At 40.5% G+C, this 15,699-nt stretch overlaps 1 pseudogene; it reads left to right on the forward strand.

The window, feature by feature from the left end:
- Positions 1-1,012: 1,012 nt before the first annotated feature.
- LOC100454915 (large ribosomal subunit protein eL6-like) lies at positions 1,013-3,151 on the forward strand (annotated as a pseudogene).
- The last annotated feature ends 12,548 nt before the right edge of the window (positions 3,152-15,699 follow it).

The following is a 15,699-nucleotide window of genomic DNA, read 5'->3' on the forward strand; positions in this document are numbered from 1 at the left end:
CCCTGCCATCCTACGACATTCCTTTTTGCTGAAATAATGAAAATAATAATCAATAAAAACTGAGGGAACCCAGAGGCCGGTGCTGGTGCAGGTCCTTGTGTGCTGAGCGCCAGTCCCCTGGGCCCACTGTTGTTTCTCTATACTTTGTCTCTGTGTTTTATTTCTTCTCTCAGTCTCTCGTCCCACCCAACTAGAAATACCCACAGGTGTGGAGGGGCAGGCTACCCCTTCACTGAGGGAAGAGAGAGACCATCTCATATTGTTTTATATTGTTTTATACTCAGTACCTGTTTTAAGAAAACAACAAGGAAGTAAAACCAAAGGCAGACAGCCTGGTGCCAGGCTGGAAACCAGGCCTACACCTGCCTAGCCTAAACCCAGTAGTTAAAAATCAACTCATGACTTAGAAACCGATGTTATTCATAGATTCCAGACATTGTATAGAAGAACATTGTGAAACTCCCTGCCCTGTTCTGTTTCTCTCTGACCACCGGTGCATGCAGCCCCTGTCACGTACCCACTGCTTGCTCAAATCAATCACGACCCTCTCATGTAAAATCTTTAGTGTTGTGAGCCCTTAAAAAGGAAAGAAATTGTGCATTCGGAGAGCTCGGATTTTAAGGCAGTAGCTTGCCAATGCTCCCAGCTGAATAAAGCTCTTCCTTCTACAACTTGGTGTCTGAGAGGTTTTGTCTGTGGGTGTTGTGAGCCCTAAAAGGGACAGATATTGTGCATTCGGAGAGCTGGGATTTTAAGGCAGTAGCTTGGTGATGCTCCCAGCTGAATAAACCTCTTCCTTCTACAACTTGGTGTCTGAGAGGTTTTGTCTGTGGGTGTTGTGAGCCCTTAAAAGGGACAGATATTGTGCATTCGGAGAGCTGGGATTTTAAGGCAGTAGCTTGGTGATGCTCCCAGCTGAATAAAGCTCTTCCTTCTACAACTTGGTGTCTGAGAGGTTTTGTCTGTGGGTGTTGTGAGCCCTTAAAAGGGACAGATATTGTGCATTCGGAGAGCTGGGATTTTAAGGCAGTAGCTTGGTGATGCTCCCAGCTGAATAAAGCTCTTCCTTCTACAACTTGGTGTCTGAGAGGTCTTGTCTGCAGCTCGTCCTGCAACATTACTTTTGTTTTTTTTTCCCCAACTTCTTGCTTTTTCTCTCCTCCTGTCTTGCGAACTAGGCAAGGTGAGGGGACAAGGGCAGCAGGAGGAGTACTGGTCTCCTTCCTTAAGAATATCCCTGGATACTCTCTTTCCCATCTGGCAAGATGGCAGGTGAAAAAGTTGGGAAGGCAGACACTAAAGAGAAGAAACCAGAAGCCAAGAAGGCTGATGCTGGTGGCAAGGTGAGAAAGGGTCACCTCTTGGCTAAAAGGCCCAAGAACGGGAAGCCCCATGGCAGCCACAGCCCTGTCCTTGTCAGAGGAATTGGCAGGTATTCCCTATGTGCCGTGTATTCTGGAAATGCCGTGTACAGGAGGAAGTACTCAGCCGCTAAATCCAAGGTTGAAAAGAAAAAGAAGGAGAAGGTTCTTGCAACTGTTACAAAACCAGTTGGCGGTGACAAGAACGGCGGTACTCACGTGGTTAAACTTCACAAAATGCCTAGATATTATCCTGAAATGCCTAACCTCGTTCTTGAATCACCTAGCCTTGCTTCTCCTGTAAATAAGACTCTATCTAGCTGGGAAAGCCGGACAGACTCCAATTGACCCCTTAATTTACAAGACACTAAGGGCTCCTCACCCAACCGCCTTTCGTAAGGAGTTGAACTGGGTAAACAGATCCTCAGCATTTCAAAGGAACCCAATTAACTGATAAGATACAAGTACCAAGAATGTATGAAGTTCCCAGGAATTTTCCTCCAAGACATAACAACATAAAACCTTGAGTTCGTGTCTGGCATAGACCCTATATCTAATTATAATGAAAGATTTAGGACCTTGCACCTGGTACCGTTGCTCTTCTTGTCACCATTTGTCTTTTAAGTTGTTTATCACTCTGTAACCATTTTGATTTTTTTGATTCTTCCATGTTTTTACTTCTGTAGAATTATTACATTTGAGTCCCCCTCCCCTTCCTAAACCTACGTATAAAAGTTAATCGAGCCCCTTCCTCGTGGCCGAGAGAATTTTGAGCGTTAGCCGTCTGTTTGGCCGCTGGCTTAATAAAGGACTGTTAACTCGTCTCAAAGTGTGGCGTTTTCACTAACTCGCCTGGGTACAACAATCCTACTGAAGATGTGCCTCGAAAGCTGTTGAGCCACGGCAACAAACCCTTCAGTCAGCACGTGAGAAAATGGCAAGCCAGCAGAACACACCAGAAATTTGTCATTGCCACCTCCACCAAAATCGATATCAGCGATGTAAAAATCCAAAAACATCTTACTGATGTTCACTTCAAGAAGAAGAAACTGTGGAAGCTCAGACACCAGGAAGGTGATGGTTTTCCTGAAGCAGCTGGCTAGTGGCTTGTTACTTGTGACTAGACCTCTGTCCTCAATCGAATCCCTCTATGAAGAACGCACCAGAAATTTGTCATTGCCACATCAACCAAAATCGATATCAGCGATGTAAAAATCCCAAAACATCTTACTGATGCTTACTTCAAGAAGAAGAAACTGTGGAAGCCCAGACACCGGGAAGGTGATGGTTTTCCTGAAGCAGCTGGTTAGTGGCTTGTTACTTATGACTGGACCTCTGGTCCTCAATCGAGTCCCTCTACAAAGAATGCACCAGAAATTTGTCTGAAGCAGCTGGCTAGTGGCTTGTTACTTGTGACTGGACCTCTGGTCCTCAATCGAGTCCCTCTACGAAGAACGCACCAGAAATTTGTCATTGCCACATCAATCAAAATTGATATCAGCAATGTAAAAATCCCAAAACATCTTACTGATGCTTACTTCAAGAAGAAGCTGCGGAAGCCCAGACACCAGGAAGGTGACATCATCGACAGGAAAAGAGAAATATGAGATTACAGAGCAGCGCAAGATTGATCAGAAAGCTGTGGACGCACAGATTTTACCAAAAATCAAAGCTATTCCTCAGCTCCAGGGCTACCTGGGATCTGTGTTTGCCCTGACGAATGGAATTTATCCTCACAAATTGGTGTTCTAAATGTCTTAAAAACCTCATTAAATAGCTGACTACCAAAAAAAAAAAAAAAAAAAAAAAAGGAATATCCCTGGAACAAGCAGCAGGTTCCGTAGCAGGAACTTCCTTGGAATCAAAGCAGCTTAATCAGGAAGAGTTTTCCTCATCTGTCCTTCTCACCGGCTTTCCTTTGCCCTGCAAAGGCTGCAGAACACACCGCCTCAAAACATGGGGCTTTGTCACAAAGATTTCTGAAACGAAAGCCAGTGAGAAGGACAGATAAGAAAACCTCTTCCCAATTAAGCCACTTCCTCATCACACCTTGTCTTACCAGGGACCAGGGACTCATGTGCCTGGTTTTATGAAACGAGACCACCACTTCCCCTGTTGCCCTTCCCAGCTTCTCCCCAACCTCCCCTTTTCCCTAGTTTATAAGACAGGACAAAAGGGAGAAAGCAAAAAGTTGGAAAGAAACAGAGGTAAGATAAATAGCCAGATGACTTTTTTATTTATAATATTTTTATAATATTTTATTATTATATAATATCTATATTATCTATAATTTAATATATTATAGATATTTAATATAAATATTATAGATATTATAATTAATATATGTTATAATAAATATAATAATATATTATATTATAATAAATATAATAATATATTATATTATAATAAATATAATATATTATATTATAATATAATATATTATATTATAATAAATATAATATATTATATTATAATATAATATATTATATTATAATAAATATAATATATTATATTATAATATAATATATAATATTATAATAAATATAATATATTATATTATAATAAATATAATATGTATTATTATAATATAATAATAATATATAAATAATATAATATATAAAATAATATAATATATTATATTTATATGATATATTTATATGATATTTATATAATATATTATATTTATATGATATATTATATTATAATATTATAATACATTAAATATATTTATTATATTTAATATATCATAATATAATATCTATATTTTATTATTATTAAAATAATAATTTAAATTTATTATAAAATTTAAATATTAAATTTATTTAATATTTAAATATTGAATTTATTATAAAATGTAAATATTAAATGTATTATAAAATTTAAATATTAAATTTACTATAAAATTTAAATATTAAATAAATTTAATATTTAAGTATTAAATAAATTTAATATTTAAGTATTAAATATTAAACTTATTATTTTAATAATAAATATTAAATTTATTATTAATTAAAATAATTTAATAATAATAAAATATTATTTTATTTTAACCACCTGGACCTGGTGGTTAAAATAATAATAATAATAATATTAACCCCTGACCAAAACTACTGGTGTTATCTGTAAATTCCAGACATTGTATGAGAAAGCACTGTAAAACTTTTTGTTCTGTGAGCTGATGCATGTAGCCCCCAGTCACGTTCCTCACGCTTACTTGATCTATTATGACCCTTTCACGTGGACCCCTTAGAGTTGTAAGCCCTTAACAGGGCTAGGAATTTCTTTTTCGGGGAGCTCGGCTCTTAAGATGCGAGTCTGCCGACACTCCCGGCCGAATAAAAGACCTCTTCCTTCCTTAATCCGGTGTCTGAGGAGTTTTGTCTGCGACTCGTCCTGCTACAGTTTCAGGGACTCGTGTGCCTGGTTTTGTGACAGGAAAGGAGGGGTCCTGGTCCAGACCCCAAGAGAGGTTCCTGGATCTCGTGCAAGAAACAATTCAAGGCCAGTCCACACAGTGCAAAGCAAAAGCACGTTTATTAACAGAGGACAGGCTGGGGAGCGGTGGCTCACGCCTGTCATCCCAGCACTCTGGGAGGCCGAGGCAGGTGGATCACCCGAGGTCAGGAGTTCAAGACCAGCCTGGCCAACATGGTGAAACCCCATCTCTACTAAAAATACAAAATTAGCCGGGCATGGTGGTGGGCACCTGTAATTCCACCACTTTGGGAGGCCAAGGCAGGTGGATCACCTGAGGTCAGGACTTCCAGACCAGCCTGGCCAACATGGTGAAACCCCATCTCTACTAAAAATACAAAATTAGCCAGGCGTGGTGGTGCACACCAGTAATCCCAGCTACTGGGGAGATTGAGGCAGGAGAATGGCTTGAACCCCGGAGGCGGAGGTTGCAGGGAGCCAAGATCGCACCACTGCACTCCAGCCTGGGCAACAGAACAAGACTCTATCTCAAAATAAATAATAATAATAATCGGCTGGACGCAGTGGCTCACACCTGTCATCCCAGCACTCTGGGAGGCCGAGGTGGGCAGATCACCTGAGGTTAGGAGTTCCACACCAGCCTGGACAACATGGTGAAACCCCGTCTCTACTAAAAATACAAAAAGTAGCTGGGTGGCGTGGCAGGCTGTAATCCCAGCTACTCGGGAGGCCAAAGCAGGAGAATCACTTGAATCCGGGAGGTAGAGGTTGCAGTGAGCCAAGATGGTGCCACTGAACTCCAGACTGGGTGACAGAGCGAGACTCTGTCTCAAAAAATAATAATAATTATTATTATATTATATTATTATTATATTCTATTATTATATATATTACATATAATGTCATTATAATTATATATTATATTATTATATATGATTACATTATATATTATATTATTATATATTATATATTATATTATTATATATGATTATATATTATATATTATATTATTATATATGATTATATATTATATATTACATTATTATATATGATTATATATTATATATTACATTATTATATATGATTATATATTATATATTACATTATTATATATGATTATATATTATATATTACATTATTATATATGATTATATATTATATATTATATTATTATATATGATTATACATTATATATTATATTATTATATATGATTATACATTATATATTATATTATTATATATGATTATACATTATATATTATATTATATAATTATATATTATATATTATATTATAATATATAATTTTATATATTATATATAATATTATAATATATAATTTTATATATTATATATTATATTATAATATATAATTTTATATATTATATATTATATTATTATTATATAATTTTATATATTATATTATATTATTATGATATATAATTATATATAATATATTATATTATATTACAATATATAATTATATATATTATGTTATATTATTATTTATAATTATATATTATATATTATATTATATAATTATATATAATTATATATTATATATTATTATATTATTATATATAATTATATATTATATATAATTATATTATATTATATTATTATATATAATTATATAATATATATAATTATATATTATATTATTATATATAATTATATATTATATATAATTATATTATATTATTATTTATAATTATATATTATATATTATTATATTATATAATATATAATTATATATTATATGTTATAATTATGTTATATTATTATTATATATTATTAATTATTATCATTATATCACAGAAAAATAGCTGAAGGCCACCGAGGTAGGTCATCTGTCAACACCCTCCATGTTTTATGTTTGAGGAAATCCAGAGACGTCTGTAATTGCCACAGAATTCCTAAGACGTGGGCGAGCATGAAGTGACGTGCACTAATACCTTTGCTGTAGGAAAAACACAATCTTCCTAGCCACATTTACGAGCCTTTCCCTCCAAGGGCTTTCGGATGCAAACGCATACACGCTCAGGATGCAGAAATTAAAAGGTTCTCAACGTCCCCTGTGCAACTAAGGTTTTTTTTTTTTGAAGCTGGTGTTTCCAGGATTGCAGGTCCCGACCACCCAGTTGCAAAAGCCAGGCAGGGAGCCAGGGCAACGAGGAGGAAGAACCTTCCTTCTGCAAAGCGTGCGTGACTTCACCAGCCCGGGCAAGATCCACAGAGTGTCCAGAAGGAAGGCTTAGCCAAGAACAAAATAGAAAATAGCTTGCTCGCTTGTAAAATTTAACTGTTCTTTGCAATTGCAAGAGCCACGATTTTTTTTTAATAACATGAATACGTGAGTACGTGTGTCTAAATGTACCTTGCCTCTAAGAACTTGGTAAAAAGTGATTTTAACTTCAGCCTTGGAGGGAGTCTCTGAACCCACAGAGCTCAGCACATCTTAAATTCATGGAGTTTTTGGCAAGCGCGTGGGGCGCCGTCTCCAGCCTCTAAATACTCATTTTATGCGATTTTTTTTCATCTTAAATTCATGGAGTTTTTGGCAAGCGCATCGGAGCGCCCTCTCTAGCCTCTAAATACTCATTTTATGCGATTTTTTTTTCAGTTGAAGAAAATGTCAAAAGGTCATCACAGCTGTGTGGAGGAAAAGTTAAATATTAAATTTGAACTCAATTGAAGATGGACACAGGCAATGATCACCAAGTCCCAAAACAGGGTTGAGGCCTTCATCCAGTGGTGTTTCACAGAAATCTCTATTTCAATCTATTCTTTTTTTTTTTTTTTTTTTTTTTAGAGATGGAGTCTCACTCTGTTGCCCAGGCTGGAGTGCAATGGTGCAATCTCAGCTCACTGCAACCTCCACCTGCCGGGTTCAAACGTTTCTCCTGCCTCAGCCTCCCGACTAGCTGGGACTACAGGTACCTGCCACCACACCCGGCTAATTTTTGTTTTATCTTTATTTTTATTTTTTTTGTGACAGAGTCTCGCTCTGTCACCCAGGCTACAGTGCAGTGGCGCGATCTTGACTCACTGCAAGCTCTGCCTCCCGGGTTCACGCCATTCTCCTGCCTCAGCCTCCCGAGTAGCTGGGACTACAGGTGCCCGCCACCACGCCCGGCTAATTTTTTTTTGGCATTTTTAGTAGAGACGGGGTTTCACCGTGTTGGCCAGGATGGTCTCGATCTCCCGACCTCGTGATCCGCCCGCCTCGGCCTCCCAAAGTGCTGGGATTACAGGCATGAGCCACCGCGCCCGGCCACACCTGGCTAATTTTTGTATTTTTAGTAGAGATGGGTTTTCTCCATGTTGGTCAGGCTGGTCTCCAACTCCTGACCTCAGGTGATCCGCCCACCTCAGCCTCCCAAAGTGTTGGGATGACAGGGGTGAGCCACCGTGCCCGGCCTACTGTTTTTCACAGAGCTTGTACTAATTTACATTCCCACCAGGAGTATATAAAGCATTCTCTTTTCACCACACTCACACCAGTATCTTTTTTTTTTTTTTTAACTTTTTAATAATGGTCATTCTGCCTGGGGCAAGATGGTGTCTCAGTGTGATTTTAATCTGCATTTCCCTGACTATTACTGAGGTTGAGCATAAAACCTTGTATTTGACATGATGCAAATTTCATCTCCATTTAAACAACAAAGAAAACAGTGGCCAGGCACGGTGGCTCATGCCTGTAATCCCAGCACCTTGTGAGGCCGAGGTAGGTGGATCACCTGAGGTCAGGAGTTTGAGACCAGCCTGACCAACATGGTGAAACCCCATCTCTACTAAAAATACAAAAATTAGCTGGGTGTGGTGGCAGGTGCCTGTAATCCCAGCTACTCAGGAAGCTGAGGCAGCTTGAACCCGGGAGGCAGCTTCAACCCTGGAGGCAGAGGTTGCAGTGAGCCAAAATCGAGCCATTGCACTCCAGCCTGGGCAGCAAAGACAGACTCTGTCTCAAAAAAACAAAAAACAAAAAAACAAACAAAAAAAAGGCCGGGCGTGGTGGCTCCCACCTGTAATCCCAGCACTTTGGGAGGCCGAGGCGGGCGGATCACGAGGTCAGGAGATCGGGACCATCCTGGCCAACATGGTGAAACCTGTCTCTACTAAAAATACAAAAGTAAGTCAGGTGTGGTGGCAGGTGCCTGTAAACCCAGCTACTATGGAGGCTGAGGCAGAAGCATCACTTGAACCTGGGAGGCAGAGGTTGCAGTGAGCTGAAATCGAGCCACTGTACTCCAGCCTGGATGACAAAGCGAGACTCTGTCTCAAGGAAGAAAAACAAAAAAACAAAAAAAGGCCGGGCACAGTGGCTCCCACCTGTAATCCCAGCACTTTGGGAGGCCGAGGCGGGCGGATCATGAGGTCAGGAGATCGAGACCAGCCTGGTCAACATGGTGAAACCACATCTCTACTAAAAATATAAAAATTAGTCAGGCATGGTGGCGGGTGCCTGTAATCCAGCTACTGTGGAGGCTGATGCAGGAAAATTGCTTGAACCCAGGAGGCGGAGGTTGCAGTGAGCCGAGATTGAGCCACTGCACTCCAGCCTGGGCAACAGAGAGAGACTCTGTCTCAAGGAGAAAAAAAAAAGGCCAGGTGCTGTAGCTCACACCTGTAATCCCAGCACTTTGGGAGGCCGAGGCAGGTGGATCACCAGAGGTCAGGAGTTTGAGACCAGCTTGGCCAACATGGTGAAAACCCATCTCTACTAAAAATACAAAAATAAGTTAGGCGTGGTGGTGGGTGCCTGTAGTCCCAGCTACTCAGGAGGCTGAGGCAGGACAATTGCTTGAACCCAGGAGACAGAGGTTGCAGTGAGCTGAGATCATGCCACTGCACTCCAGCCTGGGTGACAAAGCGAGACTCTGTCTCAAGGAAAAGAAAAAAAAAGGAGAAGAAAAAAAAAGTGGGGAGAAAGTACTGTGGAAAGTCAGAAGGCCCCTCTTTCCTGCATTAATTGCTGCCATGCTGAGTCATTGCAACATGCTAGGGTCCCTGTACTTGGGAGGTATTTCTGCTTTCTCTGAAATAATGACAAACACTGTAATCCCAGCTACTTGGGAGGCTGAGGCAGGAAAATCGCTTGAACCCGGGAGGCAGAGGTTGCAGTGAGCCGAGATCGTCATGTGCTGCTTCCTATCTTCTTTTTTGAGAATCAGCACGTGTCCAACTGCTCAGAAGCCTCAGGAAACGGTGTGGCTTCCCTCATTGCTGGCTGGAGCACAGTCTCGAAATGGGGTGCTGGGGAGGGCTCAGAGAACAAGGGTCAAAGCTTTCTTAGGAAATGTCAGGCTGCTGGTTTCATTTGTTTTTTTGTTTGTTTATTGTTGTTGTTTTGAGACGGAGTCTCGCTGTGTTGCCCAGGCTGGAGTGCAATGCTGTGATCTGGTCTCGCTGCAACCTCCGCCTCCCGGGTTCAAGCGATTCTTCTGCCTCAGCCTCCTGAGTAGCTTGGATTCCAGGCGCCCACCACCACGCCCGGCTAATTTTTGTATTTTTAGTAGAGACGGAGTTTCACCATATTGGCCAGGCTTGTCTTGAACTCCTGACCTCAGATGATCCACCCACCTCGGCCTCCCAAAGTGTTGGGATTACAGGTGTGAGCCACCGCGCCCAGCCCATTTAACTTGTTAGTTCATGCTTCCAGGATTCTGCCTTTTTAACCTTCCCCAAGGCACCTGTTTTATGTCAAATTCCTGAGTTAGAGAGACATTTTTAAGTATAACAGTAGTCACAGGCCGGGCATGATGGCTCACGCCTATAATCCCAGCACTTTGGGAGGCCAAGGCAGGTGGATCATCTGAGGTCAGGAGTTCGAGACCAGCCTGGCCAATATGGCGAAACCCCGTTTCTACTAAAAATACATAAATCAGCCGGACGTGGTGGCGCATGCCTGTCATCCTAGCTACTGTGGAGGATGAGGCAGGAGAATGGCTTGAACCTGGGAGATGGAGGTTGCAGTAAGCCCAGATTGCACCATTGCACTCCAGCCTGGGCAACAAGAACAAAACTCCGTCTCAAAAAAAGAAAAAACAAAAAAAAAAAATACGCCGAGCACGGTGGCTTACGCCTGTAATCTCAGCACTTTGGGAGGCCAAGACGGTGGATCACCTGAAGTCAGGACTTTGAGACCAGCCTGGCCAACATGGAGAAACCCGTCTCTACTAAAAATACAAAATTAGCTGGGCGTGGTGGCACATGCCTGTCATCCTAGCTACTGTGGAGGCTGAGGCAGGAGAATGGCTTGAACCTGGGAGACAGAGGTTGCAGTGAGCTGAGATCGTGCCACTGCACTCCAGCTTGGGCAACAAGAGCAAAATTCTGTCTGAATAAAATAAAATAAGATAGAATAGAATTAGAATAGAACAGAATAGAATAGAATAGAATAGAATAGAATAGAATAGAATAGAATAGAATAGAATAATAGAATAGAATAGAATAGAATAGAATAGAATAGAATAATAGAATAGAATAGAATAGAATAATAGAATAGAATAGAATAATAGAATAGAATAGAATAGAAGAATAGAATAGAATAGAATAATAGAATAGAATAGAATAGAATAGAATAGAATAGAATAATAGAATAGAATAGAATAGAATAATAGAATAGAATAGAATAATAGAATAGAATAGAATAGAAGAATAGAATAGAATAGAAGACTAGAATAGAAGAATAGAATAGAATAGAATACAATAGAATACAATAGAATAGAATAGAAGAATAGAATAGAATAGAATAGAATAGAATAATAGAATAGAATAGAATAGAATAATAGAATAGAATAGAATAGAAGAATGGAATGGAATAGAATAGAATAGAATAGAATAATAGAATAGAATAATAGAATAGAATAGAATAGAATAGAATAATAGAATAGAAGAATAGAATAGAATAGAAGAATGGAATGGAATAGAATAGAATAGAATAGAATAATAGAATAGAATAGAATAGAATAATAGAATAGAATAGAACAGAAGAATGGAATGGAATAGAATAATAGAATAGAATAATAGACTAGAATAGAATAGAATAGAATAGAATAATAGAATAGAATAGAAGAATAGAATAGAATAGAAGAATGGAATGGAATAGAATAGAATAGAATAGAATAATAGAATAGAATAGAATAGAATAATAGAATAGAATAGAATAGAATAGAATAGAATAGAATAGAATAATAGAATAGAATAGAAGAATAGAATAGAATAGAAGAATGGAATGGAATAGAATAGAATAGAATAGAATAATAGAATAGAATAGAATAGAATAATAGAATAGAATAGAACAGAAGAATGGAATGGAATAGAATAATAGAATAGAATAATAGACTAGAATAGAATAGAATAGAATAGAATAATAGAATAGAATAGAAGAATAGAATAGAATAGAAGAATGGAATGGAATAGAATAGAATAGAATAGAATAGAATAATAGAATAGAATAATAGAATAGAATAGAATAGAATAGAATAGAATAGAATAGAATAGAATAGAATAGAATAATAGAATAGAATAGAAGAATAGAATAGAATAGAAGAATGGAATGGAATAGAATAGAATAGAATAGAATAATAGAATAGAATAGAATAGAAGAATAGAATAGAATAGAATAGAATAGAATAGAATAGAATAATAGAATAGAATAGAATAGAATAATAGAATAGAATAGAATAAAACAATAGAATAGAATAATAGAATAGAATAGAATAGAATAGAACAATAGAATAGAATAATAGAATAGAATAGAATAGAATAGAATAGAACAGAACAGAACATAAAATAAAATGAAATGGTAGTCACAGTGCATCACAGGAGCATCCCATCCCAGGGAGCCATCCCCAACCGAGGCCATGGCTTCTACAAGACTCAGCTTAAACCCTCCACCTCTCCCGGTTGTCATTGACAAATGCCCCACTTCCAGCAGGGTCATAGAAGGGCAAGTGGGGTCCCCTGCCCCTAAAGGGCACAGTTGACCTTCCCCCACAAGTGTGCTAGGGCTGCTGTAAAAAATGACCACAATGGCCAGGCACGGTGGCTCATGTCTGTAGTCCCAACACTTTGGGAGGCTGAGGTGGGCGGATCACCTGAGGTCAGGAATTCGAGACTAGCACGGCCAACATGGAGAAACCCAGTCTCTACTAAAAATACAACATTTAGTCGGTCGTGATGGCGGACGCCAGTAATCCCAGCTACTCAGGAGGCTGAGGCAGGAGAATCACCTGAACCTGGGAGGCAGAGGTTGCGGTGAGCGGAGATCGCGCCACTGCACTCCAGCCTGGGTAACAGGGCAAGACTCTGTCTCAAGAAAACAACAATGACCACAAACTAGGGGCTAAAACAACACACATTTATTCTCTCCCAGTCCTGGAGACCAGGAGTCTGAGATCAATGTGTGGACACGACTGTGTTCCCTCTGGAGACTCCAGGGGAGGGTCCTTCCTGCCTCTCGCAGCTCCTGGGGGCTCCAGGCATCTCTGGGCCTGTGGCCGCATCACTCCAGTCTCTTCCTCCGTCTCCACGTGGTCTCTTCCTCTGTGTCTGTGTCTCCTCTTCTGTCTCTTGTGGGGTCACCCCTCATTGGATTTAGAGTCCAACCCCAATACAAGACGATTTGATTTTGAGATGCTTCCCTTAATCACATCTGCAAAGACCCTATTTCCAAATGAGGTCGTATTCACAGATTCTGAGGTTTAGGACCTGGACATGTCTTTAGGGGATCCCCATTCAACCCACTGCAATTTGGTTTGGTTCCTTTTAGAAGCTCTAGGGGAGGGTCCTTCCTGCCTCTCCCAGCTCCTGGGGGCTCCAGGCGTCCCTGGGCTTGTGGCCACATCACTCCAGTCTCTGCCTCCGTCTCCACGTGGCCTTCTCCTCTGTGTCTGTGTCTCCTCTTCTGTCTTTTAGAAGGACACGTCATTGCATTTAGGGCCTCCCTTAATCCAGGATCATGTCATCTCTGGATCCTTCACTTATCACAAACACTCTATTTCCAAATAAGGTCCCATTCACAGGTTCTGGGAATTAGGATGTGGACAGATCTTTTAGGAGGACCACAGTTCAATCTACTACAGCTGTATCCAGTTCCCTCTGGAGGCTCTAGGGGAGGATCCTTCCTGCCTCTCCCAGCTCCTGGGGGCTCCAACATCCCTGGGCTTGTGGTCGCATCACTCCAGTCTCTACCTCCCTCTCCATGTGGCCTTCTCCTCTGTGTCTGTGCCTCCACTTCTGTCTCTTAGAAAGACACCTGTCATTGCATTTAGGAGACACCCTACTCCAGGATGATCTCATCTCAAGATCCTTAACTTTCTTACATATGTGGAGACCCTATTTCCAAATATAAAGTCCCATTCATAGGTTTTGGGGGTACGACATAAACATACATTTTGGGGTCACTATTCAATCCATTACAGTTGTATCCACTTCTTTCTGGAGGCTCTAGGGAAGGATCCTTCGTGCCTCTCCCAGCTCCTGCAGGCTCCAGGCATCCCTGAGCTTGTGGCCACATCACTCTACTCTCTGCCTCCGTCTCCATGTGGTCTTCTCCTCTGTGTCTGTGTCTCCTCTTCTGTCTCTTAGAAGGACACCTGTCATTGGATTTAGGACCCGCCCAACTCCAGGATGATCTCATCTCAAGATCTTTACCTTAAGATAACACCTGCAAAGACCCTATTTCCAAATAAACTCTCATTCTTAAGGACAGCAAGAACATGAATTTGGGGAAGGAGACACTGTTAAACCCACTGCTTCATCACAGTGAGTAAAAAAATATATAAATACTCACTGAGCAAATGACTGGTCCAGCTCTTCTGATAAATATCTGGCCATGATGTTGATGGTGATTCACAGACCTTTCCACAACTTTTATGTCTATGCCAGTGATTATATCTCTGCCATAGGGTTTTGTTTTTTCTTTTTCTGAGACAGTCTTGCTCTGTCACCCAGGCTGGAGTGCAGTGGCGTGATCTCTGCTCCTTGTAACCTCCGCATCCTGGGTTCAAGCGATTCTCCTGCCTCAGCCTCCTGAGTAGCTGGTGTTACAGGCACCCGCCACCACACCTGGCTAATTTTTGTATTTTTAGTAGAGATGGGGTTTCACCATGTTGGCCAGGCTGGTCTTGAGCTCCTGACCTCAAGTGATCCACCTGCCTCGGACTCCCAAACTCCTGGGATGACAGGCGTGAGCCACCACACCTGACCACTAAGATATCTTTTTTTTTTTTGAGACGGAGTCTTGCTGTCTCCCAGGCTGGAGTGCAGTGCTGTGATCTCAGCTCATTGCAACCTCTGCCCCAGGTTCAAGCGATTCTCCTGCCTCAGCCTCCTGAGTAGCCGGGATTACAGGCGGGTACCGCCACATCCGGCTAATTTTTGTATTTTTAGTAGAGACGGGGGTGTCACCGTGTGAGCCAGGATGGTCTCGAACTCCTGACCTCGTGATCCACCGGCCTCGGCCTCCCACAGTGCTGGGATGACAGGCGTGAGCCACCGCGCCCGGCCAGTAGTTTATTTTATGAGATGGAATCTGCTTATTTGAAAATACATTTTTTTTGCAAAAATCTTTAGACAATACTGAGTGTATCACAAAAATTAGTCACCACACCCAGCTAATTTTTTATTATTATTATTTTTTGTAGAGATGGGGTTTTGCCATGTTGTCCAGGCTGGTCTTGAACTCCTGGGCTCAAGGGATCCTCCCAGCCCAGCCTTCCCAAAGTGCTGGGATGACAGGCGTGAGCCACTGCACCTGGCTTCTCGGTTGTTTGTTATCTGCCTTTTTAAGTCACACTCAGGGCTGGGAACACCCAGGTTTTCAACTAGGGCTTTCGGTTGTGAACCTGCCATGTCTGCTACTGATCAGAAGTAATGATTATTTCAGAGGAGAGGCAC

This window comes from Pongo abelii, chromosome Y (assembly GCF_028885655.2).
Source record: "Pongo abelii isolate AG06213 chromosome Y, NHGRI_mPonAbe1-v2.0_pri, whole genome shotgun sequence".
NCBI classification, from domain to species: Eukaryota; Metazoa; Chordata; class Mammalia; order Primates; family Hominidae; genus Pongo; species Pongo abelii.